The sequence below is a fragment of the Hypanus sabinus genome, chromosome 4 (genome assembly GCF_030144855.1).
Source record: "Hypanus sabinus isolate sHypSab1 chromosome 4, sHypSab1.hap1, whole genome shotgun sequence".
Taxonomy (NCBI): Eukaryota; Metazoa; Chordata; class Chondrichthyes; order Myliobatiformes; family Dasyatidae; genus Hypanus; species Hypanus sabinus.
The window spans coordinates 156,354,804-156,382,334 of NC_082709.1; the positions used below are offsets into that span (position 1 = coordinate 156,354,804).

General features: G+C 40.3%; 1 protein-coding gene across 5 annotated transcripts in view; it reads right to left on the minus strand.

The window, feature by feature from the left end:
• The window catches only part of alcama (activated leukocyte cell adhesion molecule a), a 342,013-nt gene that overhangs the window by 96,873 nt on the left and 217,609 nt on the right, over positions 1–27,531 (minus strand). The gene's annotated exons all lie outside the window — the stretch shown is intronic.

The window sequence follows — 27,531 nt, forward strand, 5'->3', positions numbered from 1 at the left end:
ATCATGCTGTGGGGATACTTCACTGCAGCAGATCCTGGAAGGTTTGTGAAGGTAGAGGGTAAAATGAATGCAGCAAAATACAGGAAAATCCTGGAGGAAAACCTGATGCAGTCTGCAAGAGAACTACAACTTGGAAGATGATTTGTTTTCCAGCAAGACAATGACCCAAGCACAAAGCCAAAGCTAGACAGGAATAGCTTAAAAGCAACAAAGTTAATGTCCTCGAGTGGCCAAGTCAGAGTCCAGACCTCAATCCAATTGAGAATTTGTGGCTGGTCTTGTAAAGGATTGTCCATTTTCAATCCCCATGCAATCTGACAGAGCTTCAGCAGTTTTGTAAAGAAGAATGGGAGAAATTGCAGTGTCCAGATATGCAAAACTGATAGAGACCTATCCACACAGACTCAAGGCTGTAATTGCTGCCAAAGGTGCATCTACTAAATACTGACTTGAGGGGGGTGAGTAATTATGCAATTAATTATTTGTTAAATAATTGTAATAAATTTAGACCAGTTTGAAGAAATGTTTTCACTTTGACATGGAAGTGTCTTTTCTGTTGTGTCAAGAAAGCCAAATTAAATCCACCATAATTTAATGTAAAACAAAGAAACATGAAAACTTTTAGGGGTGGGGTGCATGCTACTTATAGGCACTGTATCAATGTTTAGGAGGCAGTTAGACAAACGTGAAGAAGCGGAGAATAGAAGGGTATGTACCACATGCAAGCAGATGGGGTTAAGTTGGTTTGGCAGCAAAGTCTGCTCATTTTATCCATTTCTTAGAAATTTAAATAATAAAGACTGTTTCTATTTTATACAACATTTTAAGTGCTCAATTTCCTGGTACTGAACTTCCAAAAATTTTCTGTTCTGGGAGAACTGTTTTTAGAGTCTTGTGCATATTTTTACCATTTGTATGTGTCTATCTATAAATAAAAGTGCCTATGGTATGTGCGGCGGGGATTGTTTTTCCAAAAAAAAAGTCAGATGTATAGATGCCAAAGCATGAGATCACGAGGTTCTTTAAAGATTGTTGCTCCAGAGGAAATACAATGCCTCACATGGTTAAGCAGACCAGTAGGACTCTCATCTCACTGCTTAATGTTAGCTGGTGATGTGATTAAATATGTACTTCCTAGGTTAAGTGGAGAACAAAATATGAAATCCACTTAATCATCCTTCATTGAACAATAGAGCTTTCCAATATAGAAGGACCTATTGTCTCAGTGATAGGTATCAAACATCCTATAGTATGGGAAGCAGGAAGTGCATGCTAATTAGGAGCCAGGAATGTACTGGCTATATCTGTCAATGCCAGAAGAAGTCTGCTGAAGCCAAATGCATGCAGGAAAAGCAAGTCCATGTAAGACCTGTCTACTGGTCCAGGATACCGCCAGCTGCGTAATCCTTTCAAATACATCACCTGTGGTTTGTAGATGGAGCAGGCATGTTTCAATGATTATCAATGAGTAATTTCAATTGCTAACCAACTAGGAGATACATCCAAATTTTAGCAGTGCTGATTATCCATGTCCGGTACACTGTGAATGTGAATGTCCCAATGAAGAGACATGGCCTGAAACATCGATTATTTACTCATTTCCATAGATGCTGTCTGAATCCCTCGGCATTGTGTGTGTGGAAATGCTATTTCTGCACGTCCCTGAATATCTTTAGTCATTAGCACCACATCTCATTCCTCCTTTAAAGGATTTAATGTCTTGGCCTTGACTTTTTTTTTGTGGTGAAGGTAATATTGGGGACCATGAGGGGAGAGAGGGAAGGCAGATCGAATCAGAACCAGACGGGAGAGGGGATGGAAAGTTGGTGGGTGAAGGTTCTTGTGGGTAATAGGTTCTTGGAAACAGGGAGGGAGGGGAATGGAAATGGGTACTGAGGGAGTTGGGAATATTGTCTCTGGAAGGTGGTGAGAGAGGAAGTCTAAGAACAAGTGTCGCACCTTCTGTCATTGCAGGGGACAGTGCCAGTGGTCAGTGAGGGGTGCTGGGGAAGGATGAGGGGACCAGGAAGTTACTAAAAGAGTAGTTCCTGTGGTGGGTGAGAGCAGAAATCTGAGAAACAGAGGAAATGTAAGAGAGGTACAGTTTTTTGTATCTCCATAATAGAACTTGATGTAGAGAACTTCTACTGCATTTTCTTCTCAGCAAGAACACCATTCCTCAAAAGGAGATCAAAACTGCACAAATACATTGCACTAAAGCGCTGTCCAATTGCAGTAAGTCATCCCTGCTCCTGTTCTCACTTCACCCCATTAAGAAGGCCAACATACAACTTGTCTTCTTAACAGCCCGCTTCATCCGCATGCTTATTTTCAATCAACTGGTGTGTAACAGCACTCAGATCTCATTGTACCTCCCCCTTTCCTGATCATTCACTGTTCAATTTGCTACCAAAGTGGATGTCTTCATATCTATCTGCTTTATACTACATCTGTCATGCATTTTCCCCACACAGAACACTTAATTACAAGACTAGGTGCAGTAATAAAATGAAAAGTTGAGAGTAAAGGGAGCAACACACAGAAAATGCAGGAGGAACTCAGAAGGCCAGACAGCATCTATGGAGAAACGTCCAGTCGACGTTTTGGGCTGAGACCCTTTGACAGAGAGTCATCAATTTCTTATTTTCTCTATCCCCAAAGGGTGAGGAGGTTCAATCAGTGGAGGTGTCTAAAGATAAAGTACGTAAATTGGTGAAAGATCAGGGAATTGAGGGGACATGGGGAACTGGCACAGAAGGGGAGCCCTCCAGCAGATCAGCCATGGCAGGACAGGCTTGAGGAGCTGAATGGCCTACGTCTACTCTTGTTATCTTTTCTGTGTTCTTACACTCAACTTATCTGTATCACCTAGAGTCTCTCTGAACTCTCCTCACAGCTCATCTTCCCACATAGCTTTAGGTCAACTGCAACCTGGGGGTAATATATTTAATGCTTTAATGTAAATTACTAATATATAATATTGAATTGACTTTATTTCCTACATCCTTCACATACATGAGGAGTAAAAATCTTTACGTCTCCATCTGAATGTACAATGTGCAAATTATAGTAATTTGTAATAAATAGTGCGTACAGTAAGATATACAACAGGACAGTCAATATAGCTTAGAAACACAGTTGTATCAGCATGAATTAATCAGTCTGATGGCCAGCTGGAAGAAGCTGTCCCGGAGCCTGTTGGTCCTGGCTTTAATGCTGTGGTACTGTTTCCTGGATTGTAGCAGCTGGAACAGTTTGTGGTTGGGGTGACTCAGGTCCCCTGTGATCCTCCGTGCCCTGTTATATAGTGAATAACTAATGTCCAAGCATTGAACCTTAAGGTATACTACAGTCATTGCTTTCATCTTGGTAAAGGACCCACTTATTCTTCCGTTTTTGCTTTCTGTTTACCAGCCAGCTTTCTATTGATGACGATTGCATTACCCACCATCCCATGTACTTTAATCACTTTAATTTTGCACTCTAATTTCTTGTGTGAGATCTTGCTTTTACCTTCCATATTTTTCAAGGCCTGGGATAAAGAAAATACGTGAACCTCAGATGAGGAAACTCATTTGAACTGTTCGTTCTAAAATCATTGAGTTCATCCACAAGTCAATTACGCAAAATTGAAAACAGAAGTAACAGAATTGGCAAGGCTTGCTGTTGAATAGAATGCTGACACAAATCAAAACTTGTGTGAAATACGTAGGAAGCTTGTAATACGAAAAAAAAAGAGTAACATTTGTTTAGGACCTTCCATAACCTCGAATCATAAATGAAGTTCCTGTTATAATGTAAGAAATAAATTACCTAAATAACCTCTGCTGCTTGGAAAGTGGGAATAAAAAGGGGGGAAAACTGTGCCAAAGAATAACATTCAATATATAGCATGAATTTCAATCAGTGGAGGAATGCTGCTATGAGGAGTAATTGTGCCTGGCAGTGAGAGCACTGAATGAATGCACACAGCTTGACAGGCAAGCTCAATGGGCACAAAAGGCTCCGTATCTGAACTCCCACTCACCCTGACAAGGCAAGACAGATGGACGCAGAGAAAAAAAATGTATATCAATCTTATTTGGTTAACTGATTCACGCAAGGAATCAGAATGGTGGCATTCTAATGCAAAGATTTCTAACATTTTCCATACAAATAGAAGCATCCCCATACACACACAGAAATAACAAACACGCAATCAGTACATTTTCTTAAATTGCAGATGCTTAAAATCTAAATTGCTACAATTTATAACATAATCATTCCAAGATGGACTCCTTAAATGTTGTGAATAGGGAGTAAAAGTTGTCTTGGTGGGATGACGGAAGGTTAAGTATATATTTGTAGCTATCATCCAGCCAGTCTTACATACAGCCCAATTTTCTTTCATCAGTTTTGCTTTTGAGTTGATGTAAGGCACAACATTCTCATTTCAGTTTAAAAGTTTTAATACACACATTTACAAAGCTAAGACTGAACAAAGGCAAAATGCAATTCCTCTGCTTGTCACTCGCAGTTGTTTTATGAACTTCAGTATTACTTTCCCACACTGGAATAAGTTACACCTGCTGCGATGAGTGAATAAAACAACAAAGTGCAGTTACTGGGCAATGAGCTGGATGAAAATTACTTCCTGTACAATAATGAAACATCTCAAGGCTCCTGACATTATCAAATCCAAAACTGGCAATGTCTGACACTGAGCAACAGTGAGAATGTATCAGGATACTCCCATTCTCACCTCCTTTACTGAAGCTAGATCTGACAGAGTTACAGAGTTAGACAGCATGGGTTAGGCCTTTTGACCCAGCCCATTCATACCAGACCAGGTGCCTTCCTGAGCCAGTCCCATTTGCCTACATTTGGCTCATATCCCCCTAAAACCTCAGTGACAGCCGAGATAGCAGATGTTGTAATCTGCTGAAGCCGGCAGGCAGTGCCAGGTAGGGGAGGTGAGCAGAGGTGGAGTTGGAATGCGTGGCAGATGTATGATAGTTGGAGGCACACAGAGAGGAGAAAGGAAAAGTACTGATGGGGGAGGAGAGTGTGAAGATAGCAGACAGCTGCTGGAGGGAGATAAGCAGGAACACAAGTCACTATTGTAGATTCAGATCTTCAGAGCTGAGAATGCGAGTAAGACAAACACAACATTGGAAGAACTCACCAGGTCAGGCAGCAACTATGGAACTGGGTAAACAGTCAACGTTTTAGGCCGAAACGCTTCTTCAGGACTGGAAAGGAAGGGGGGAGATGCCAGAATAAAAAGGTGTGGTGGGGGGGTATGAGGACTAACTAGAAGGTGATAGGTGCAAAAAGTTGGAGAACATCAGAGCTCACAGAGGGGGAGCAGGGAGCTGTTAGGGGGAGAGGTGAACTAGATGGGAGTGGAAGGGAATGAAGTGGGTAAATGAAGCCGAAAGGGGGAAGGGGTTGAAGGTAGAGGGAATTTAGGAACAAAAAATGGGAGGGCCAGTCAAATCACACCCTTCCCCAGTTTACAAATCATCCTGGAATTCTTTCTTATCACTCCCCCTTCTCACCTCTAAGCTGGCTATCCCACCTCTCCACTTTCAGTCCTAATGCAAGGGTTTGATCCGAAACATCAATAATTTCTTTCCTCGTATAGATGCTGAATGACCTGCTGAATTTCTTTAGCACAGTTTTGTTGCCCCCTCTACTTTACCTATCCACATACCTGTTTAAACACTCTTACTGTACCTACCTCTACCAGTTCCTTTGGTAGATTGTCCCATATACTCACCACCTTCAGTGTGAAAGATATACACCTCAGGTCCTTTTATATCTTTTCCTTCTCACCTTAAACATATAACCCCTAAGTAAGACTCCCCAACACTAGGAAAATGACTGTGACAATCCATCTCATTATGCCCCTCATGATTTTATCACCTTTGCACGATCACACTCCACAGTTTCCTTCACTTCAGGGTCAACAGTCCAAGCCTATCCAATTTCTCCTCATAACTCAAGTCCTCCAGTCCTGTAACATCTTTGTGAACCTTCCCTGCTCCCTGTCTAGTTTAATCAGATTCTTCCTACAGTGTGGCAACCAGAACTGCATGCAGAATTCCAGGTACAATCTTGGGAATGACTTGTACAGCTCTAACATGACGATTCAGTTCTTCTACTCAATGTCCCATGTGATGAAGGCAAGTGTGCCACATGCCTTCTCTACCTGTGTTGTCACTTTGGGACAGCTTGCACCTCTAGGTTTCTCTGTACTACCACACTCCTCAGGACACTTGTACTCTCGCTGCAGTTCGAACTCCCAAAGTGTATCACTTCACACTTAGCTAGCTAAATGGCTTCTGCCATTCACTTGCCCACATTCCCATTTGATCTATATCCTGACAATCAGCTGCACTGTCCACCACAGAACCAACTTTGTTGTCATCTGCAAACATAATAATCATGCCACCTATGTTCTCATCCAAATCGTTAGTATAAATGAAAAATAACCGAGGACCCACACTGATTCCTGTGGCATACTTTTGATCACAATCCTCCAATCTGAAAAACACTATCACATTATTACCTTTTCTTATTTGTAAATTCTACCCATTTATCCTCACTGGATGTTCTCCCAGGAATATCCTCAGTGCTGCTGCTATGTTCTCCCTAATTAAAAATGTGAACCCCCCCCCCCCTTACCTCCAACTCTATCACACTCGTATTACTTGTACACAGAAAGATTGAGCTGCCAATCCTACACATCCCTCAACTATATTTCCGTATTAGCTATAATATCACAATACCATGCATCTATCCAGGCCCCGGGTGCATCTGCTTTACCTGACAGACTTTGTTCATTAAAATAAATGCAGTTCAGCCAAACCTATCTTCCTCACTGCCTGTGCAGCCCTGGCTGTCCTGCCAACCTTGCCTGCTTTAGTCTCTACATTAGTGACCAAAGGCTTGGTTCTGGACATCTGTTTATGCAGCTACTTTGAGATTCAAGCAGAATGAATTTGGGAAAGAACTCCAGAGTGTACAGCCAAGACAACTGAAAGCAAAGACCAAAGTAATTAAAATTCAGGAGGCTACAGACACCAGTCTCGGAAGAACTAGTGAAGCAAAAAAAAAATGGCCTGTTTACAGCAACAAAAGAATTACAGGGCTTTGATTTGGGCAGTGTTGGTGGCTTCAAAGAAAATAAAAATAAAACCATCATTTTTAAAATTAAGCAAATGCCAGAGAGGGAACAAGTGCTGATCAATAGGTCGAAGGTGTCTCTCACCTCAATTTATATTGAAAGATTTTCCATCAATTCAATTTAGGCTAGTTCTGTTACCAAGTGATCAAAAAGCATCAGTTCTTTGTGGTTTGTTATATCTGAATCCCAGAAATATGGCCACTATTGACATGCACGTGCCAGGTGAAATGGATGCTCAGTGTCAGCTACACCATAATTGTAAATCATGAGAATGCTGCAAGAGTGCAGCTGCTTCTTCTTGTCAAGGACCACTTTATCAGGAGGCCATGATGGTGCCCACAAAACAAATTTCCTGTGGGAAAAGTTGGTTCACAAGGTACAGAAGCTCGCCAAGTTTTTGAGTGGTGGTGAGAGGTGAAATTCAGTAGGTCCAATGTAATCCTATTATGCTGTTTTTAAAATAGGGATGGGAGATCAGTCATTTCATTTCAATATAATTACCTGAGCAGTCTTGGTTGGTTCCTTTATGATGTTTTTGATACTTTACTCCTTTCAGCTTCAGCTAAAGCCAATATTTCTACATGCAGAATTCTACAGCAGATACAACACGTCAGACGATCATTCTTCCCTATCCAAAATCTGTCTTGAGATAGAAATGACATTTCACTGTGCTACTGCCTGTCTTATTCCTTAAGTGAAAACTATTTTGATTCATTCCGAATCATAATGCTTGCAAATTTTCCACCTTTCTTATTAAGCAAAATACTGCCTATTGATGGAATCATAGACAATTAGAGAGCAGAACAAGACCATTCAGCCCATTAGGCTTGTTCTGGCTTGTTATTGTCCTAAAACAATAACTTTCAGATTATGTTATGGCATTTATCGGTAGAGCTTTATTTTTTTGATATGCCTTTTCAAGAACTGTATTTATTTTAAACTCTGTGTATCCCACTTATTTGAAGAAGTTAATGACTGATTTGTCAATATGCTTGTTAACTTTTTTGGCCAGAAAACTTGGACCAGAAATTAGTTTTAATCTCAATGAACTCTGAACTTCTCTAGTACACCAGGGTTATTGTTTCAAACTTGGGATTCTTATAATTACCCAATTTTTGCCCTGCCCTTACATGAACTATTTACCTTGTTCCACTTCCCAGAACTAAATTAAACCATGCTCTATGTTAGTTTTGATGATAAAATCCCCATCTAGGCCATTTGCCATGATGTTGTGCCGACCAAAATAAACCTACTCCATTATCAATCTAACCAATCTCTCCTAAACAGCCCTTAACTCTCCATTTTTCTGTCATCCATGTACCTATCTGAAGTCTCTAAAATGTCCCTATTGCATCAGCCTCCATATCACAACCCCAGTAGAGTGCCTAGGCATAAACTACTGTGTAAAAAGATATTCTGGCATCTCTCCTAAACTTCCCTCCAATCACCTTAAAAGGATATTCTCTCTTATTTGCCAATTGTCATCCGGGGGGAGAAGGTGCTGGCTGCCCACTCCATCTATGCCTCTCATAATCTATCAAATTGCCTCTCGGCTCCTTCACTCCAAAGAAAAAATCCCTTTCCTCATAAGACATGCTCTCTAATCCAGGCAGTATTGTGGTAAAGCTTCACTGTACTCTCTCTAAAGCTGCCGCATTCTTCATATAATGAGGAAACCAGAACTGAGCACAATATTCTCAGGTGCGGTCTGACCAGAGTTTTATAGTGCTGCAGCATTTCCTCGTGGATCTTGAACTCAATACCTTGACTAATGAAGGCTAACACACCATAAGCTTCTTAAACACCTATTCAATTTGCACAGCAACTTTGAACCTGAGGAATCTAATGACTTGAACTCCAAGATCCTTCCGTTCCCCCACACTGTCATTATCCTGGTACCCTGCCTTCAATTTCAAAGTTCCAAAGCATTTCACTTCACATTTTTCAGGACTGAACTCCACCTGTCACTTTTCTCCCAGCTTGGTATCCTGTTGTAAACTCTAACAAACTTCTACACTGTCAACCGAACTTAGTGTCATCTGCAAACTTATAGACCCACTCTTCCTCAAACAAGTTATTTATAAAAATCACCAACAGTGGGGGCGGGGGGGTGGGTAGATCCCCAGAACAAATCCCTATGGAATATCACTAGTCACTGATCTCCAGGCTGAATATGCTCCAGCTACTAACACCCTCTGCCTTCTATGGGCCAGCCAATTTCAAATGCATGCAGCCAAATTTCCACAGATTCCATGCTGACAAGACTTGATGGATAAAGTAGTCTTGAATCATGAAGTAGTCCTGATGCACGGCCTACTTTTATAACATTATTCCTGTTTCCTTTCGGATAGTTAATATCACCCACTTTCACCGAACTTATTTTTCATCTGAGTTATTTTGGCCAATTTTCACTTTACACATGAAGATTGCCCTAGGACAGTGATTTCCAGTGGTGGTGGTGGTTACGTGTCCTGAAGGGGCATTAGGGCAAATAAAAGTCATCGGTGGGCATTCACAATTTTTGGGAGAGTGGTGGTAAGCAGCACCCTAACTTGAGGCACAAGACCTGACCGACTGTTAAGCCATTCAGCCCATCGAGAGTGGTCTGCCATTCTATCATGGATCCCACTCAATCCTATTTTGATGCCCCGACCAATCAGGAAACTATCAACTTCCACTTTAAATATACCCACAGACTTGGCCTCCACCACAGATTGTGGCAGAGCAATCCACAGATTCATTACTTTCTGGTTTAAAACATTTATTCTTACTTCTGTTCTAAAAGGTTGCCCCCCAATTTTGAGGCTGTGCCCTCCAGTTCTGGACAACCCCACCATAGGAAACATTCACTCCACATCCGCACTATTTTGTCCTTTCAACCTTCGTTAGGTTTCAATGAGATCCCAATGCATTCTTCTAAAGTCCAGTGAGTACGGACCCAAAGCTGCCAAACATTTCTCATATGCTAACCCCTTCATTTCTGGAATCATCCTCTGAGCTCTCTACAATGTCAACACATCTTTTCTGAGATATGGGACCCAAAACTGTTTTCAGTACTCCAAGTGCAGCCTGTCTAATGCCTTATAGAGTCTCAGTATTATCTCCTTGCTTTTATATTCTATTCCCCTTGAAATAAATGCCAACATTGTACTTACCTTCTTTACCATTGGCTCAACTTGTAAATTAACCTTCAGTGAGTCTTGCATGAGGACTCCTAAGTCCCTCTGCATCTCTGATGTTTGAACCTTTTCTACATTTAGATAATAGTCTGCATTATTGTTCTTTTTACCAAAATGCATTATCATACATTTTCCAATACGTACTGTATTCCATCTGCCACATTTTTCCCCTTTCTTCTATTTTGTCTAAGCCCTACTGCACCACATTGCTTCCTCAGCTCTACCTAGCCCTCCACTTATCTTTGTATCATCTTCAAACTTTGCCACAAAGCCATCAATTCAATTATTCAAATCATTGACAAACAATGTGAAAAGTAAGGGTCCCAACACTGACACCTGAGGAACACCATTAGCCAACCAGAAAAGGCTCGTGTCTTATTTGTAATATTGTACTGTCTAATGAATCTATGAAACCATCAAGATTGCAGGAACATTTTTGTAAAATACACCCTGAAAAGGCTACTTATGGTATTACTCAGTTCCAGATGAAAGAAACATTTGAAAAGCATTGTATACTTGAGTCATTTCCCAAGAAAGCTAAAAACACCCTTGATAGTGGTCTCATTGCTCCTTATAACATTTCCAAAATTATATTTTCCAAAGTGTGGAAAATCTCACAACTGGTGAAAGATAAATATTGCATACTGCATCAGAAGTGCTCACCATTGTTCTGAAAATGGATACAAGTATTTTTAAATCAATTCCTCAGAGTAATAACTCTGTAGATCGTAGGTGAAGACATTTGACTATCAAGTATACATAGAACTACAAAAGCAGAATTTGGGATACAACTGGGTGAGTCAATTGTGCAAGACAACGAGGCATTGCTAATGGAATATGTACAGTTTATCAAAATTGGAAAAGTTTATGAAGAGATTTCTTTTGTAAAATGTTCAAAGTATATCAACAGAGAATCAATCTACGACGAGCTCAAAATGTATGTTGAGGATAAAAATATTCTGATTAGGAAGATCAAACAAGAAAAAATCTGCAGATGCTGGAAATCCAAGCCATAAACATGAAATGCTGGGGAAAGTCAGCAGACCAGGCAGCATCTGTGTACTCTTTTCCATAAATGCTGCCTGGCCTGCTGAGTTCCTCCAGCATCTTGTGTGTGCCATCTAGGAATATGATTTCTTGTGTAACAGATGGAGCACCATTGCAGGTCACCATGCTGGTTTACTGGCATTTATGAAGAAGTAAATTCCTAGTCAGTTTGAAAAACCACTGTTTAATTCAACATCAACACCTTGCAGCCAAAAACCTCAGCCAGCGATTTTTTTTTTGGAAGCATGACTCTTTTAATATCTGCTATCAACAAAATTAAAGCTCATCCATTAAATAGCAGAATATTTTGCCAGTTATGCCAAGATAATGATGAAAAGTTTGAACCCTTGCTTCTTCACACTGAAGTGCGTTGGCTGTCAAAAGGCTGCTGCTTAAAATGTTTCTTTAACGTTTTTGACATTGTGGTTGAATTTTTGCTCGAGGTCGACAAGAGCTTGGGAAACAAGATCAAACTCCTGCATGGAGATGTGGCATAGCCGGCTGATCTGTTTGACAAAACGAACATTCTAAATATGGAACTGCAGGGTAAGAATTTCAATTTAACATCGGGCAAAAAGTGCAATGTCCACTTTTATCAGACAATTGGAAAACATTGGGAGAAGAATGTCCTCACAGTTTCCCTGCATAGAAAGTTTGGCACTCCCTTTCACAAACAGTGATTTGCAAGAGTACTGCTTGCACCTGCAGTCACAGAAGAAGAATTTTCAGAATCGATTCAATAGCAATCTGTAAATTCCAGACTGGGTAATTAACCCTTTGGAAGGTGGAAGAACAGGAAGAGAGTTTGTAAGAAAAAACTTATCAAAATTCCGAATGATGAAGAAGCAAAAATGCTTTTTAAAAAATGTCAACTTTGTGGTATGTGGCTAAACTGTCATACAAAGTTTCTTGCTCTTTGGAGAGAGTCAAACTGCTCTTCATTGTATTTCCATCCTCCTTCCTTGAAAGAAGCTTCAGTGCAGCGAACCACATATTCACAAAAAACAGAAACCACTTGGACATTAATACACGTGGGGACTTGAAGCTTTTGCATCACAACTTGAAACAGATATTTCAACTCTTGCTCAAGCTCAAGGACCACACTGACATTGAAGCTACTGAACAGTGTAAGGGTACTGTGTAAGCTAGGTTTAAAGACAAATAAAAATTTAAAGCAGAATCATCTTTCTCATATTGGCATATGGTAGACGTTTTTACACTGGGAAGTACATTGTGCCTAAGAGGATTGTTGGCAAGTACGAAAGTGCTTTCGGGGGGTGTTGGGCTAAAAAAGGTTGGGAAACACTGGCCTTGGAAAATCTCCAAGGGACATATCCACATCCTACTGCAGTGACAGAATCTTTCGTGGATACAGTTACCCCGGGCCACCTCCCTCCCAACCTCCTCAGAAACCATTATTAAAAAGATTAAGTTACAGATTCTATCATCATCTAATCCTGACATTTACATTAATATATTAAGTTATTAATATGTCTAGATCTCTTAAATTAAACTACTTCTGCAAATTTCCACAAACGCACCATTCCATTTCCAATATTTTAGGATTTAGACCACTTTTTCTGATCATCTCCAAATTTTTGATGCCCACTTTATCCTCCCTGTAGTTACTTTAGAACCTATATTTTAATTTTGTCTTTTGCATATATTCAAAACAATTACAAATTAGGTGGATTCTGATTAATTGGGTTATTGGTTATTTGGGGCAGCTGCTTATTTGGGACAAGTCATAAAGAACAAAAACTAATCGAGAAAATAGCAAGGATTCCTTTCATTTATTTGAGACACTGTGCCACTTAATTTGGACAGGAGTCTTGCCGAACAGTTTCTAACTAGCATCAGTCGCGTGCACTTGCATTGCCGTTAGACAACACACCTTGCTTTGAGCAAACAGTTTTTAAATAGAGCAGTTGCATGTGTCTGTGTTCAAAAAGCAGTGATTTTTGTCACTGATGGTGAGAAATAAACAGAAAGCCAATTGAGAACTGTTTAGCTGTGGCCTCAAGCATTCGGGCTTGGAGACGCCAGAAACAGCCGGGAGTGAAAAAGAAACAACTTCGCTACTTCATCAAGTTAGAAGCTATTAAGAATTTAAAGTATCGACAATCATCTCGAATGAAAATGAACAATTGGAGGATGCAATTGTTGACAGCGTCGTATGAAGGTAGCCCACAATCTGCACTAGGTATCTGAGCTGATTTTGTTTATCTACAGTCAAAAGAAGACAACACAGATTAATTCCTCTGTCGATAAATATTAGGAACTAACACAATTTTATAGTACTGCAGAAGTATTGGTTGTGTTATATTTTGTATTACATTTAACTATTTCCTGAAACTTTGGCTAATTGGGGCAGTTGCGTAATTGGGCCAAAATATACTGATCTTGTCTCAATGTGTCACAATTAACCAGAATCCACTGTAGTATAATAAGTACAAAGTGCAGTATATCTCTTGGTTATGCATAACATTACCAAGATTAAGTAGCATGTAATCTCCTGAGACAGAAGAGACTGCAGATCAGAATCACTGACTTGTGTGATGTAAGATTTGCTGTTTTACAGCAGCAGTACAGTGCGAAGACATAAAAATTACTCTATATTTCCAAAGTAACGAGATGCTGTAATCTGGAGCAGCAAGCAATCGGCTGGAGGACTAATGGGTTGAAGCAGCACCAGTGTGGTGGTGGGGTGGGCGCGGGAGGTGCAGGTGGAGGAAAGGAACTGTCAATATTTCATGTTTAAACCCTGCATCCTTGAGAGTGAAGAGGGAAGACAGAAAGTACAAAGAGATGGGGAGTGGGGTGAGACAGGAGCTAGAGGGACAAAGGATAATGGGCAAACAGACCCAGATAGTGGGGGTGGGTAGGAGAGAGAGAAGGGTGGAGTTGCGAGACAGACATCACATGTGATGACATGTGGAGCCGGGGGATGGGGGGGTATCGACAGTGATAAGCAGGAACATAAAGGCTACTAGTTCCGGAATATAAGAAGATGAAAATGGGATATGTCATCTTCCTTCCTTATCAGATTCCAATACTGGTAGCTTTTTTTGTCCCTGCCTATAACCCTCCTACTCTCTTGTCCTTCTCCCTCCCTCCCCTCTACCTGCCTCTATTTGCCCGTGACTTTTTTGTTTGTCTGGCACAATCTATCATCTGCCTACCTCTGTCTCACAACCCACTCCTCCCCTACTGGCTGATTCTGCCTGTCATCCTTCATCTCTCTTCAGTTCACCAATCCCCTGCACTCCCTCCCCCCCCCCCTTTTATATTGCCCCTCTCCCCTTTCCCCTCTCAATCCTGATGGATAGTATTAGCTAGGCCTGCTGAGTTCCTCCGGCAATCTGTTTGTTGCATGTAATTCTCTGAATCCAGTTCTTCCAAGAAAATGTTAATTGTAATAAAATGTTTACTTCCTTTAAGGGAACAAAATATGCTCAGGTTTTCTTTAGATTGACAAACATTTTCAGATCTACCAAATGAGTATAATTCCCAGGACCACTGACAAACATGGCTGCTTCTCCATTTTTGGTGAACCAGGTCAGTTTCAAATATTGCTTCTGGTAATTAAATTCTGGCGGAATGGTTTGAACAAAACTTGGAATGAGGAATCTAAATAAACTAGTTTATTTTGAATTTTCAGCTTATTTTAATAAAGATCTGATCCTTATATGGATACGTACAGCAAAACTAATGCATTAGTGATTGTTTTTCTCTGTTGCTCATTACGTTCTCAGTAATCTTATTAGGCACCAGCAAGCTCTTTACCATTTTTTAAACTGTTATGATTTGACCATAAACAGTAAAATCCCACTATATGATTGCTCTAACAGAGCAGGAATTTGATGAAAAACAGCTGAACAAAGCTCATTATGACACCAGGAAGATGTGCTTAAATGAAAAAAGTATGCGGATCTATCCCTGCTGCGACACTTCTACATGATTAAGCTTGTAGATAAGTGGATCTACTTCTTCTCTGCTTTTCCATCAAACATGCACAATATCAGATCTCAACTCTTGGTTTGCCAATGTGCATTTCATTTTCTCCGCTATGAAACTGAAGATTTTGGAACTCGAGCAACACACACAAAATGCTGCAGGAACTCAGCAGACCAGGCAGCATCTATGGAAAAGAGTAAACTGTCCAAGTTTTGGGCTGAAACGTCGGCTATGCACTTTTCCATAGATGCTGCCTGGCCTGTTAAGTTCCTCCAGCATTTTGTGTGTGTGTGTATTACTTGGATTTCCAGCATCTGCAGATCTTCTCTTGTTTGTGATTGAGAAACTTGGGAGTTTATTTTTGACCTTTCCTTCACCCTTGTTAACGTGCAGAATCAGTGGTCATTCAGGTAACTGACAGCTACTCCAGGTGTCAAGTTCCTAACTGAGCTATTTCTGGAAGTTTAGGTCTAATGCCTGTTATTGATTGCATGTCACCATGGTAGATTGCTAGCATGAAGAGGCAGCAGTTCTATTAGCTGTGCTGCTGCGAGGCCCCAGGAGGTCCAAGAAATTTCAAAGCACTGGATGACAGCAGTTGATTGTGGATGGTGCAGATTTTTAGAATGAATGTTGCCAAATACATTGTAATGAGGATTCTTATTATATGTCAGGATCTCAGTTGAGCCCCAACAGAAGTTTCATTGTTCCTATACCTTTAGGCAATTATCTGATACCAGTTCATTATACTGTAAATGCAAGTAACTTTGAATGGGAACAGTACTATTAAAAATAATTAAAACATTTTTTCAAGTGGGATATCAGAACTTGCATAAATGTGTAAGGACTTTTTTAAATGATAATGATGCTTGGTGGTGAATCAGTTAATTACAGCCTTCTAATGGAATGATGACACATTCTTAATGTTATGACTACCATGGAAGTTATTGTTGTAGGTAAATAAATGAGAGATACAGTGCTGTGCAATATTCTAAGGCACATGTATATAACTAGGAAGTCTAAGACTTTGGCACAATATGGTTGTGATTTTATGTATTGCACTACTGTTGCGGCAAAAAACTAATTTCATGACAGAGTGCCTGTAAAAAGTATTCAAGCCCCATGGAAGTTTTCAATTTTTATTGTTTTACAACATTGAATGATAGTGGATTTAATTTGGCTTTTTTGACACTGATCAATAGAAAAAGACTCTTTTGCGTCAAAGTGATCTCCACAAAGTGATCTAAATTAATTATAAATATAAAACACAAAATAACTGAATGCATATGTATTTATCCTCCTTAATATAACACACCAAATCATCACTGGTGAAGCCAATTGGTTTTAGAAGTCACACAATTAGTTAAATGGAGATCACCTGTGTGCAGTCAAGGTGTTTCAATTGATTGTAGTAAAAATACACCAGAATCTGGAAGGTTTAATTGCTGGTGAGTCAGATGCAGCCTCAGTGTCCTGGCATAAACTACACCATGAAAAGAACACTCCAAGCAACTCTGTGAAAAGGTTATTGAAAAACACAACCCAGGAGATGGATACAAGAAAATTTCCATGTCATTGAATATCCCTTGGAGTACAGTTAAATCAATCATCAAGAAATGGAAAGAATATGGCACAGCTTTAAACCTGCCGAGAGCAGGCCATCCTCAAAAATTGAGTGACCGTGCAAGAAGGGGACTAGTGAGGGAGGCCACTAAGAGAGCTATGACAACTCTGGAGTAGTTACAAGCTTCAGTGGCTAAGATGGGAGAGACTGCACACACAACAACTGTTGCCTGGGTGCTTCACCAGTCACAACTTTATGGAAGAGGGGTAAAGAGAAAGCCACCATTGGGGCAGGGGGTGAGGGGGGGGGGGAACTCACATGAAATCCTGGCTAGAGTTTGCTGGAAGGCACATGGGAGACTCTGAAGTCAGCTGCTGGTTCTGTGGTATGATGAAACTAAACTGAGCTTTCTGGCCATCAGACTAAATGCAATGTTTGGCGCAAGCCAAACACTGCAAATCATCAAAAATGCACCATCTCTCCCGTGAAGCATGGTGGGGGCTGCATTGTGCTGTGGGGATGCTTCACTGCAGCAGGCCCTGAATGGCTTGTGAAGGTAGAGGGTAAAATGAATGCAGCAAAATACAGGGAAATCTTGGAGGAAAACTTGAACTGCGAATTTGGAGATTAGTTTTCCAGCAAGACAATGACCCCAAGCACAAAGCCAAAGCTATCCAGGAATGGCTTAAAAACAACAAAGTTAATGTCCTGGAGTGGCCAATTCAGAGTTCAAACCTCAATCCAATTGAGAATTTGTGGCTGGACTTGAAAACAGCTGTTCGCTCATCATCCCCATGCAATCTAACAGAGCTTGAGCAGCTTTGTAAACAAGAATGGGGAAAATTGCAGTGCCAGATGTGCAAAACTGATAGAGACCTATCCACACAGATTCAAGGCTGTAATTGCTGCCAAAGGTGCATATACTGACTTGAAGGGAGTGAGTAATTATACAATCACTCATTTTGTGTTTAAAAATTGTAAGAAATTTAGACCAATTTGCAGAAATTTGTTTTCACTTTGACAGAGTCTTTTCTGATGATCAGTGTCCAAAAAGCCAAATTAAATTCATTGTGATTCAATATTGTAAAACAATAAAACCTGAAAATTTCCAAGTGGGGGGGGGGTGAATACTTTTTATAGGCACTGTATGTGAGTGATGATAAATCAGATTCTGATAGAAGTCTCTATTGTGGACAGAGTGGGAAGGGAGCAGGAAGCACCAGGGGCACATTCTGTTATGATCAGTAAACCAATTGTTTTGAATCAAGTGACCTTGCCTGTTGCTTTGGGCTGGGTGTATTCAGACACCTGTCATTCCACCCCCCCCCCCCACCCCCCCATCATACCTAGCAATGCTTCTCTGCCACCTGTCCCACACCCCTGCCGTGGCTCTCCACCCTCACCATTCCCAACATTCTTTTCTCCTGCCAGATTTTCAAACATGCTCTCTGCTCCACGTTGACAAATACAGTACTCTATCTAAATACTTTTCCACAGTATTGTATGTTAGCAACGGGATTTCAGGTTTGATTTTAGCCTTCTAAGCTACAAAGAAAGTGCAATGAGGTGAAGAAAGTGACCTTTCTTTTTGAAAACTGTCTTTCATCGTTATGTATGAACAATTCTTGAGTAATGCAAAGGGTTCTTCATCTCTTCTGAGCTGACAGTCAAAGGAAAGATCATTTCAGTTCCTAACAATGTTTCAAAATTAATGGAAGTGAGAGAACCCTTGCCTACCAGAAAACAACTTTAAACATATTACTGACATTCACATCTGGTTGAAGTAGTAAACCTGGGAAATAACCTGATTAGTTTATAAGTAGGTTTTTGTTAACAATAATCTTGATTATGATTTGGATTTTGCTCCAGAAATCACAGGCAGAATGAAAAGTGAGAATAAAAGTGGTATGAGGTTGCCATGCAGACCTAACTGAAATCACGTCAACATTGTGAGTGCAACAGTATAATCTTAAAACCAAACAACTGAATTTCCTTCCATTATCCAGTATATTTTCCTGTTCCTGTTTTTCCCTAAGCTAACTATGATTGTTGAACAGTCAACTTGTTTTAAGTAACCACATGGGTTCTTTTATTTTGCTAAGTTTCTCGAATCACTAAACACAAAACCCGTTAGTGTTTAATACATTTACTGCTCTCAGTGTGATGGGCAGGTGGCTTTCCTGAACCATCACATGCTTTGTAGGGAAGTTTCTCCCACCCTGATGTTGGATAGTGAATTTCAGGATTCAGACCCAGAGAAGATAAAGGATTAATATATTTCCAACTTGGGATGGTAAACAACATGGGGGATGAACGTGAAATGGTGCTCTCATACATGAGGTACCCTCCAACCTGATGACATGAATATTGATTTCTTCCAGTGAACAAAATTCCTCCCTTATCTCCTGCTTTATTCTTCACTCCAACCTTTTACTTTTTCTCACCTGCTTATTAATCCCTCCACCTTCCTTTTCTTCTGTGGTCCACTCTTCTTCCACTCCCCCCCCCCCCCACCCCTGCCATCAGATTCTTTCTTCTCTAGCCCTTAACCTTTCCACCCTCTTGGCTTCACCTATCACCTTCAGAAGTGCGGTGAACTACATATACCTGTCTGGACACACCCCCTGCTGACTGCTCCTGTGGCTCCTCCCACTGACCCCTGGATAAAGGCAATTGAGGCCTGAGCCCGGCCTCTCAGTCTCCAGGATGTAGTATGGTGGTCACTCACTGCTTGTTCCTTCTTCCAGTCAATAAAGGCCAATATCTCGCCTTACGTCTCAGAGTGAGTTATTGATGGTGCATCAGGAAGAAACACAAACCTGCTGTGCATTTTAGAGATTGTACAGATAGGAACCTCATTACACCAGTGCTGGAGGAAATGAATAGTTACAGTGGTTAGTGCGCTGCTTCTCCTGGATGTGATTCAGCTTCTTCAGAGTTGTTGGAGGCATATTCAAATATTCCTGATTCATACCTTGTAGATGATGCATTGGCCTTAAGGGGTCAGAAAATGGGTCACGATACCCAGCCTCCAATCTGTTCTGAGGGTCACGGGGTTAATTATCATTTTATACCTCAGCCAATGGGTATTTTATAATGTTCAAGCCTTGGGTAGATTAGATTAGCTTTATTTGTCACATGTTCATCAAAACTCAAAAACTACAGTGAAATGCCTCATTTGCATCAAATGAAATCAGTGAGGATTATGCTGGGCAGCTCACAAGTTTTGCCGAGTTTCTGGCGCCAACATAGCATGCCCACAACTTGTTACTCCTAACCTGGACATCTTTGGAATGTGAAAAGCAATGGGAATACCTGGAAGATACCCATGTGTTCATGGGGAGAGCGAGCAAACTCCTTATAGACAGCGGTGGGAATTGAACCCTGATGCGCTAACTGCTTTGCCACTGTAATTAATGAGTATACTTTACAGTTATGTATTTTGGGGGGGGGGATTATGGGGAAGGCAGGTGGAGAATTGGGTATTATAGTTCTATCTGTCATCACTCATCATGAAGCCACCTTTTCAGCAGAATCACTGGAGAGTTATCAGGAACTGAAATCCTAGCCAACAGTTTTTTTTTGCAGGGAAAAGAAGGGGCTCAGAAGAAGCACAGCTTACACAAACACTGGCTGTAAAGTCTTGAGATGGCATTGTCATTTTAGAGGGAAGGAGAGGTACAAGAAGGGTAATATATATTGTCAAAAGATTACTTCAAGGGCAGTGAATGTTAGGCAGTCCATCTATATCCAAGCAATTCTGACAAACAACAATGATTTGAAAAGCGGATGTTTATAAAGAAGCTATGTTGGACAAAACACAGAGGGACCATACAATAAAAGATGTGAGATTAAGTGAGTTATGTATATATTGTCATTACAAATATTGCAGATAACACACAATGCTGTAGTTATCACTCTACTCTGAACTTGTATTGATTGCTTGGAAATTAAACAACTGGCTTCTAACTTGTGATAAAAATGCTGGGGGGTGAATCTTTTGGAATGTTCCTTCCCTTGCATTCCTCTCACTCATGTACATCTGCACAATATCAAGAATGACAGGGGACAAAATCATTAAAGATTGGAAACTTGAAGCTGGATAACAACCTAACCTAAACTCCTTTTTTCACTTTGATCACAACAATGGGGATTAATGCTGTTAGAATCCAATGTAATTACAAATTAAATCTGCCTACAGAGATTGGCAGAACCACCAGTATTTAAATATTTCTTCCCAAGGCCTAGTTTCCAAGAGCTTGGCAAGTTTAAACTGATGTTGGCAGTAGCTATGCAAAGCCAGCACACCAGGAATTGGCAGTGAAAGGATCCCTCTACAACTGTTGTGCAAGTTTATTTTCTAGCTCCTTGTACTGGACGTTCACAGATATGATCAGAGAAAGCAAAAGGAAACAGGATGCCATAGGGCTTTCTGGAAGCACTCAGTGGCAAACCACAGGAACTAATTATTTTTTAAATTTCTCTCCAGTAATTCTATTAGACATAATGCTCCAGTATAGATTAGTTTTACATTAAGAACAGTAGTTTCACAGTGCAACATCTTTCATTTCTGATGTTTTCAAATAATTCAAAGTGTAATTATCATTACCACAACATGGTTGTTAACAACAAAGTGCTCATTAACTACGCACACGTGTGTGCCTTCAACATGGTAGAGGGTACAGCCTCAGAATAGGGGGACCTTCCTTTAGAACAGAGATGGGGGGGGATTTCTTTAGCCAGAGGGTGGTGAATCTGTTAAATTCATTGCCACAGAGGCCAAGGCATTGTGTATGAAAGCAGAGTTCATGGGTTCTTGATTAGTCATGGTGTCAAAGGTCACAAGGAGAAAGCAGAATAGGGTTGAGAGGGATATTAAATCAGCCATGATGGAATGGTGGAGCAGACTTGATGGGCTGAAAGGCCTAATTCTGCTCCTATGTTTTGTGTTCAAAATTTATGTAATAAAACTCTGATAATTTGCTATCCAGTGTTCACAAATTCAAATGATATAGCAGCTGGCTCACTGGCTGCTGATTCCCACAACCGCACTGGGTCCCCGTGCTCCCAATCTTATCAGCTCCCTGTTCCCCAAACTACCTTGCAATTTACCTGATTCACTTTCCCATGCTCCTTTGAAACTTGCGGTTTTCTTTCTCAGTCTTTTTAAGCTTACTAAGTATGCTGGCAAATTTGCAGTACTACTGTGTAATATTGAATAAATGAATTAAAAGTTTGTTGGTGCATTATTCACTGGACAACAATTTTTTTCGAAAGTGTTGCTCCCTCAGAATTTTTTTTGTTTATGATAGACTGCTTGAAGATGAACACAAATATAATTTCAGACTACTTGTATCATGTAGGAATTTAGAGAAATAACAAATTAACTTTTATTGAATATAATGTGTTTAAAATATTTTGTTAATGATTTTTATTTGTACTCAGCATCTGAGACTTCTTGCTTAAGTGTCCAACAATAATTCACCAGTATTGATGGATTCCAGTTGCCCTGGTATCTTTTCTCCATGACCACAATGTCCTGGTGAAACCTTTCACCATGCTCGTCACTAACAGCACCAAGATTTGCAGGGAAGAAGTCTAAATGGGAATGCAGAAAATAAATCTTTAGTGACAGGTTGCATTTCATGGTTTTATATACCTGAAGCATGCTTTCAACCAGCTGCATGTAGTTTGGTGCTCTGTAGATGTCGAGAAAAATTTCAACAACTTCCTTGAATGCCTGCCAAGTGATTTTCTCCAGTCCCACTAGAAACTCTTCAAATTGCCTGTCTGATTTGTGGACCAACAAAAATGCTTTCCTTAATCTTGGCATCAGTTATTCTGGAAAGCATCTGTCTCAAATATCAAAATCCTTCATAGAAATTTTTGTTCCTGGTGATAGCAAATTCCATCCTTACAGTCCTGAACCCAATAATTATTACTGAAACCTGTCCTGCCATGCAGCAGCCGCGCTGCCTAAGCATGACCAAGCCTGCCTGGACAAGATAGGAAACTTTCCAGCCTACATTGTAGGCAACATTTTAGTTGACTTGAATTATGAATTGAAATAATAAATACAAGTGATTTCAAAAAAATGGTGCATGATAGAGAAATTCCAATGTGATTTTGATGATCAGTTGCCCAAAATTCATAAGATACACCTAGAAGTATCCAGGAAGCAAAATCTTTGTTGTCCAGTGTTATTATAGAATGACATCCATTGGTCTAGAAAACCTGCCAGGTCCTGAGCATGCTGAATTAATAGTTTTAACAGTAACTAGAAGCACTCAATGGAATTATATTGGAGTCCTTTATTAGGTACATTAACTTTAATGGCAAAGGTGGCCATTTCTCTTATCTACCACTAAAATTTTTAAAACTTCATTTTCAATTGTCGATAATGACTTGTGTACTACTGTTAAGGATAAGCAAGCAAACATTGTATATGACCAAAAAATATAGGCAGCGTACATGTTCATCTTATTAATAAATGAATGAACAATTGGCCAGCTGTAATTAGTGCAGAAGCTATTCTTTATGTTGTGTGTGTCTATATTTTATAACAGAAAACCAGTGTAATGACACATCTGTATTTAATCACTTAAAATAAAATTAAAGCCAAGTATAGGAGAAGTAGTAATGAATAGTCACATCTGGTCCATGTGTCTCTGCTGCTGATAAAAATGGGCAAAAATATTCTAAGAATGGTTGGTTCTGTGGGAGTGCTAAAGATAGCTGCAGAATTTTCAATAAATTGTTATGAACTGTGAGCGTGGAAAAGCACATAGAAACATAGAAAATAGGTGCAGGAGTAGGCCATTCGGCCCTTTGAGCCTGCACTGCCATTCAGTATGATCATGGCTGATCATCCAACTCAGAACCCTGTACCTGCTTTCTCTCCATACCCCTCCCCCCCCCCCGATCCCTTTAGCCACAAGGGCCATATCTAACTTAAATATAGCCAATGAACCGGCCTCAACTGTTTCCTGTGGCAGAGAATTCCACAGATTCACCACTCTCTGTGTGAAGAAGCTTTTCCTCATCTCAGTCCTAAAAGGCTTCCCCTTTATCCTTAAACTGTGACCCCTCGTTCTAGATTTCCCCAACATCGGAAACAATCTTCCTGCATCTAGCCTGTCCAATCCCGTTACAATTTTATACGTTTCACATTCCTCCACCTGGGATGTGTCTAGGCAATGATTAGAATAATGAAGGAGTTGTACTGCTAAAACAGGCCCTTCAGCCGAAATGCTCCAGGATGACCAAGATCCTCCATCCAAACAAGGCTCAAATGCCAGCATTTGGCTCAAAACCATCTAAACCTTTCCAAACCATGTATCTGTTCAACTGTCTTTTAAAAGTTGTTATCATTCCTGCCTCAACCACTTCTATTAGCAGTTGATTTCACATAGGTACCAAAGTCCTTCAAGTTCCTATCTCACATTAAACCGATGTCCTCTGATACTTGATTCACCAAACCTGAGAAAAGTACTGAGTGTTTTCATCCTGTCTTTGCTCTTCATGATTTTATTCACTTCAATAACATCTCGTCTTAGTCTCCTATGTTCCAAGGAATAAAGTTCAATTTCTCTCTATAACTCAGTACCTCAATTCCTGGCAATAACCTTTTAAATACTTTCTTCACTTTCTCCAATTTAATATCACTTATCCTATATAAAACAAGAATGTACTTAATTCAAGACTATGGCTATTGCTTCTCAATGCTTTTGTTGTATTCAATACAAGAACTACAGCATACAAAAGAAGAAAACTAGCAACACACACAAAATGCTGGTGGAACGCAGCAGGCCAGGCAGCGTCTATAGGAAGAAGCACTGTCGACATTTCGTGCCGAGACCCTTTGTCAGGACAGGGGGAAAAACTATATAGCTTAATAATCACATGCTGTAGGTACAATTCACTTATAGTTATACTCACCGGTTCTTTCCCCAATGTCCTGTATACGTTTTAAAAAATATTTTCACTATTTTTTTTGAAAGCCACAATAAATTTCCACCATCGTTTCAAATGGAACACTGCAAATTACAATTACTTTCTCACATCACTTTTGCTTTTTTGCCAGGCCATCACCTGAAAGCTGATCTCCAAGTCTTGAACTTTACACAGTATTAAGAAGACTGCTTTGTATCTTCCTCGATTGCTCTCTTTGTTAAAGAACAGTTCAGTCTTGCACAGAGATGTCTATACCAGAATAAGCTAGATTTAATACTTTTTCTCCTCTATTAACTCATTTCAAACTGGTTATTAGAGTTGGCCTTAGAACTCCCAAACCAGGGAGTTGGAAGGTGTGTTAAGTGCCAGGCTTTCTGTTTCCAAGTAGAGGCAGTGAAGTTTACTGAATTTGACGCCTTTCTGAAGAGAACACAATCTGCACAGGTTGCAAGTTTCAGGCTTTTAGTAATGCTCTCCAAAAAGAACTACATAGATGCCATATTTCCAACGTGTAGAACTGCAATCCATATAAAATGGTGCCCAAGCACCAGCACTTGAAAACTCTCCTCACAAATGTTATTAATTTAAGCAGAATCCATCTAGCAGTGAATTTAAAATGTCACTCTCACTCTCTTCTGTGGGACTGTGAATGAGTCCCGATACAGCAGAGTTTCTGGGTATTAAATGTAATCTCAAATAAAGACTGGTTTTCTACTTAACCTCACTAGGAGATGGAAAGATAATTCAAAAACAAATCAGGGACGGATACAGTGCATCTGTGGGGAAAGTTAGGCTGCGATAAACAGAATTACTAACATCAGGCAACACGAGTGAATCTGCAGATGCTGGAAATAAATAAAAACACAAAATGCTGGCAGAACTCAGCAGGCCAGACAGCATTTTGTGTTTTTATTACAAACATCAGGCAGCTTTTGTTTTACATGTCATGCTCACTTATTGTTTCTTACAGATGAATAATTGTGAGCTTAGTAATCTATTATCTTCCACATGCTCTCATGACAATATTGAGACTTTGTGGGCTATCTTCCACTTTGGTAGTGCACGAGCTAGTCCCTTCAAGCTCCATGGTTACATTCCTCTTAGGTTAAGGTAAATTGAAAATACCTTGAAAAGATCTAATTGATGAAAAAAATTAGATCAAAAAGATCTAATCTAAAAGATGAAAGTTTATGAGAAGCATAATGAATTCTTCAAATGAAAGGACTTATTATCTGCAGGATTTTAAAGCTGATATGCAACACAATTATTAACACCTTAAGCAATGTATCCTTAAGGCAGCCATTTGGGATCAAGGATGACTAACCTTGTCTCGAGCTTTATGAGTACGGAGATGACTGCTGGAAACAATATGGGAAATACAAACTCTACCACAGATAGGGTAGGGCCTGTTTGACTGGGCAAGCAGCATTTTGGTATTCTGTGAGATACTACCCACCCTCTATTACTTATGCAGAGCTGCAATACACCACCAATTTACTAACTTGAAATCCTCCAGGATTTCCCAAATTCTCCAAAGAATCATCTAGAATGTTTCCCTTTACTTTGAGCACGGGATTCCTAAATATCAGTAGAGATGTCTTGTTTGTCCCCAGGAACTTTGAGCACATCTTTGAAGCTGTTCCTGCTCCATCTTGAGGCTTCTGTCAGTCAGAGTTGACCATGAATGTTGTATTCTAAAACTTGGATACGCAAGCCAGGGCTGTACAATATGGAGACTGAGCTGTTGCCTATGTAACAAGCTCCCCATCCCCATGCATCTGATGAATCCAAAAGGAATGACAGAGACCAGTACAGTTTGGTACCAGCAGCATCACAGGAGTTGCCAGTCAGCATTGAACTCAATGTAGGATTGTCTTAGGGACTCAAGCTCCGGATTTTTCCCTCTGGGTTTACTCCCGAAGCTTTCCCCGTGAGTGGGTATAGCCACAAGACAGCAGGGGTTTAAGATCAGAGTTTTCCTTCTCCTTGATGAGCCCCATCTGACTAAAGTGGTAAGTTTTAAGACACCAGTAGCCCACCTTTGCCCCTTCTGTCAGTAGAAATGGTTCCACCGGGCTTAGTAGCTAAGCCTCATGCAAAGGCCAGGAGCTGGGCTTGGTTGTCAGAGTCAATTTGAGTCATGCACCATTGGGAGCATATAACAGATATTGGGAGCTTATCTCCATTACCACCCCTGGCTACAACAACCTTAAGGAATTAAGGTTCCTTCTGGTAGTCACTTGTTATGAGAGAGTTTGGAATAGTGTCTGCTACAATAATTTGGTGTTGGGCAAGTGAACAACATGGCCCAGAACTATAACTAGGTAAGTAGAAGGGGCTGGGGTTGTTACAATGCAGTGTCTGCCTCTGAGATGACAATGATGTGGATCAGTGCATTCTTACAGTGAATTTGGAAGATCTTGGAGAAACCGTGTTGATGGTACTTTCCTTTGCCTTATGAAACCAGCTATAGGTGCATAAGAATGCCATGATGTCACATCTCAGAATGTCAGGCATCATTGTGGTCTGGCAGATCTGACACAAAAGTTATGGTTTAACGACTTGATCATCAAACTTACTGTATCTCCACTGACCAAAATTTATGCTGGTGGACGGTGAATTGCACATCACTAATGTCTACCTTCTACCTTCACGGCTCA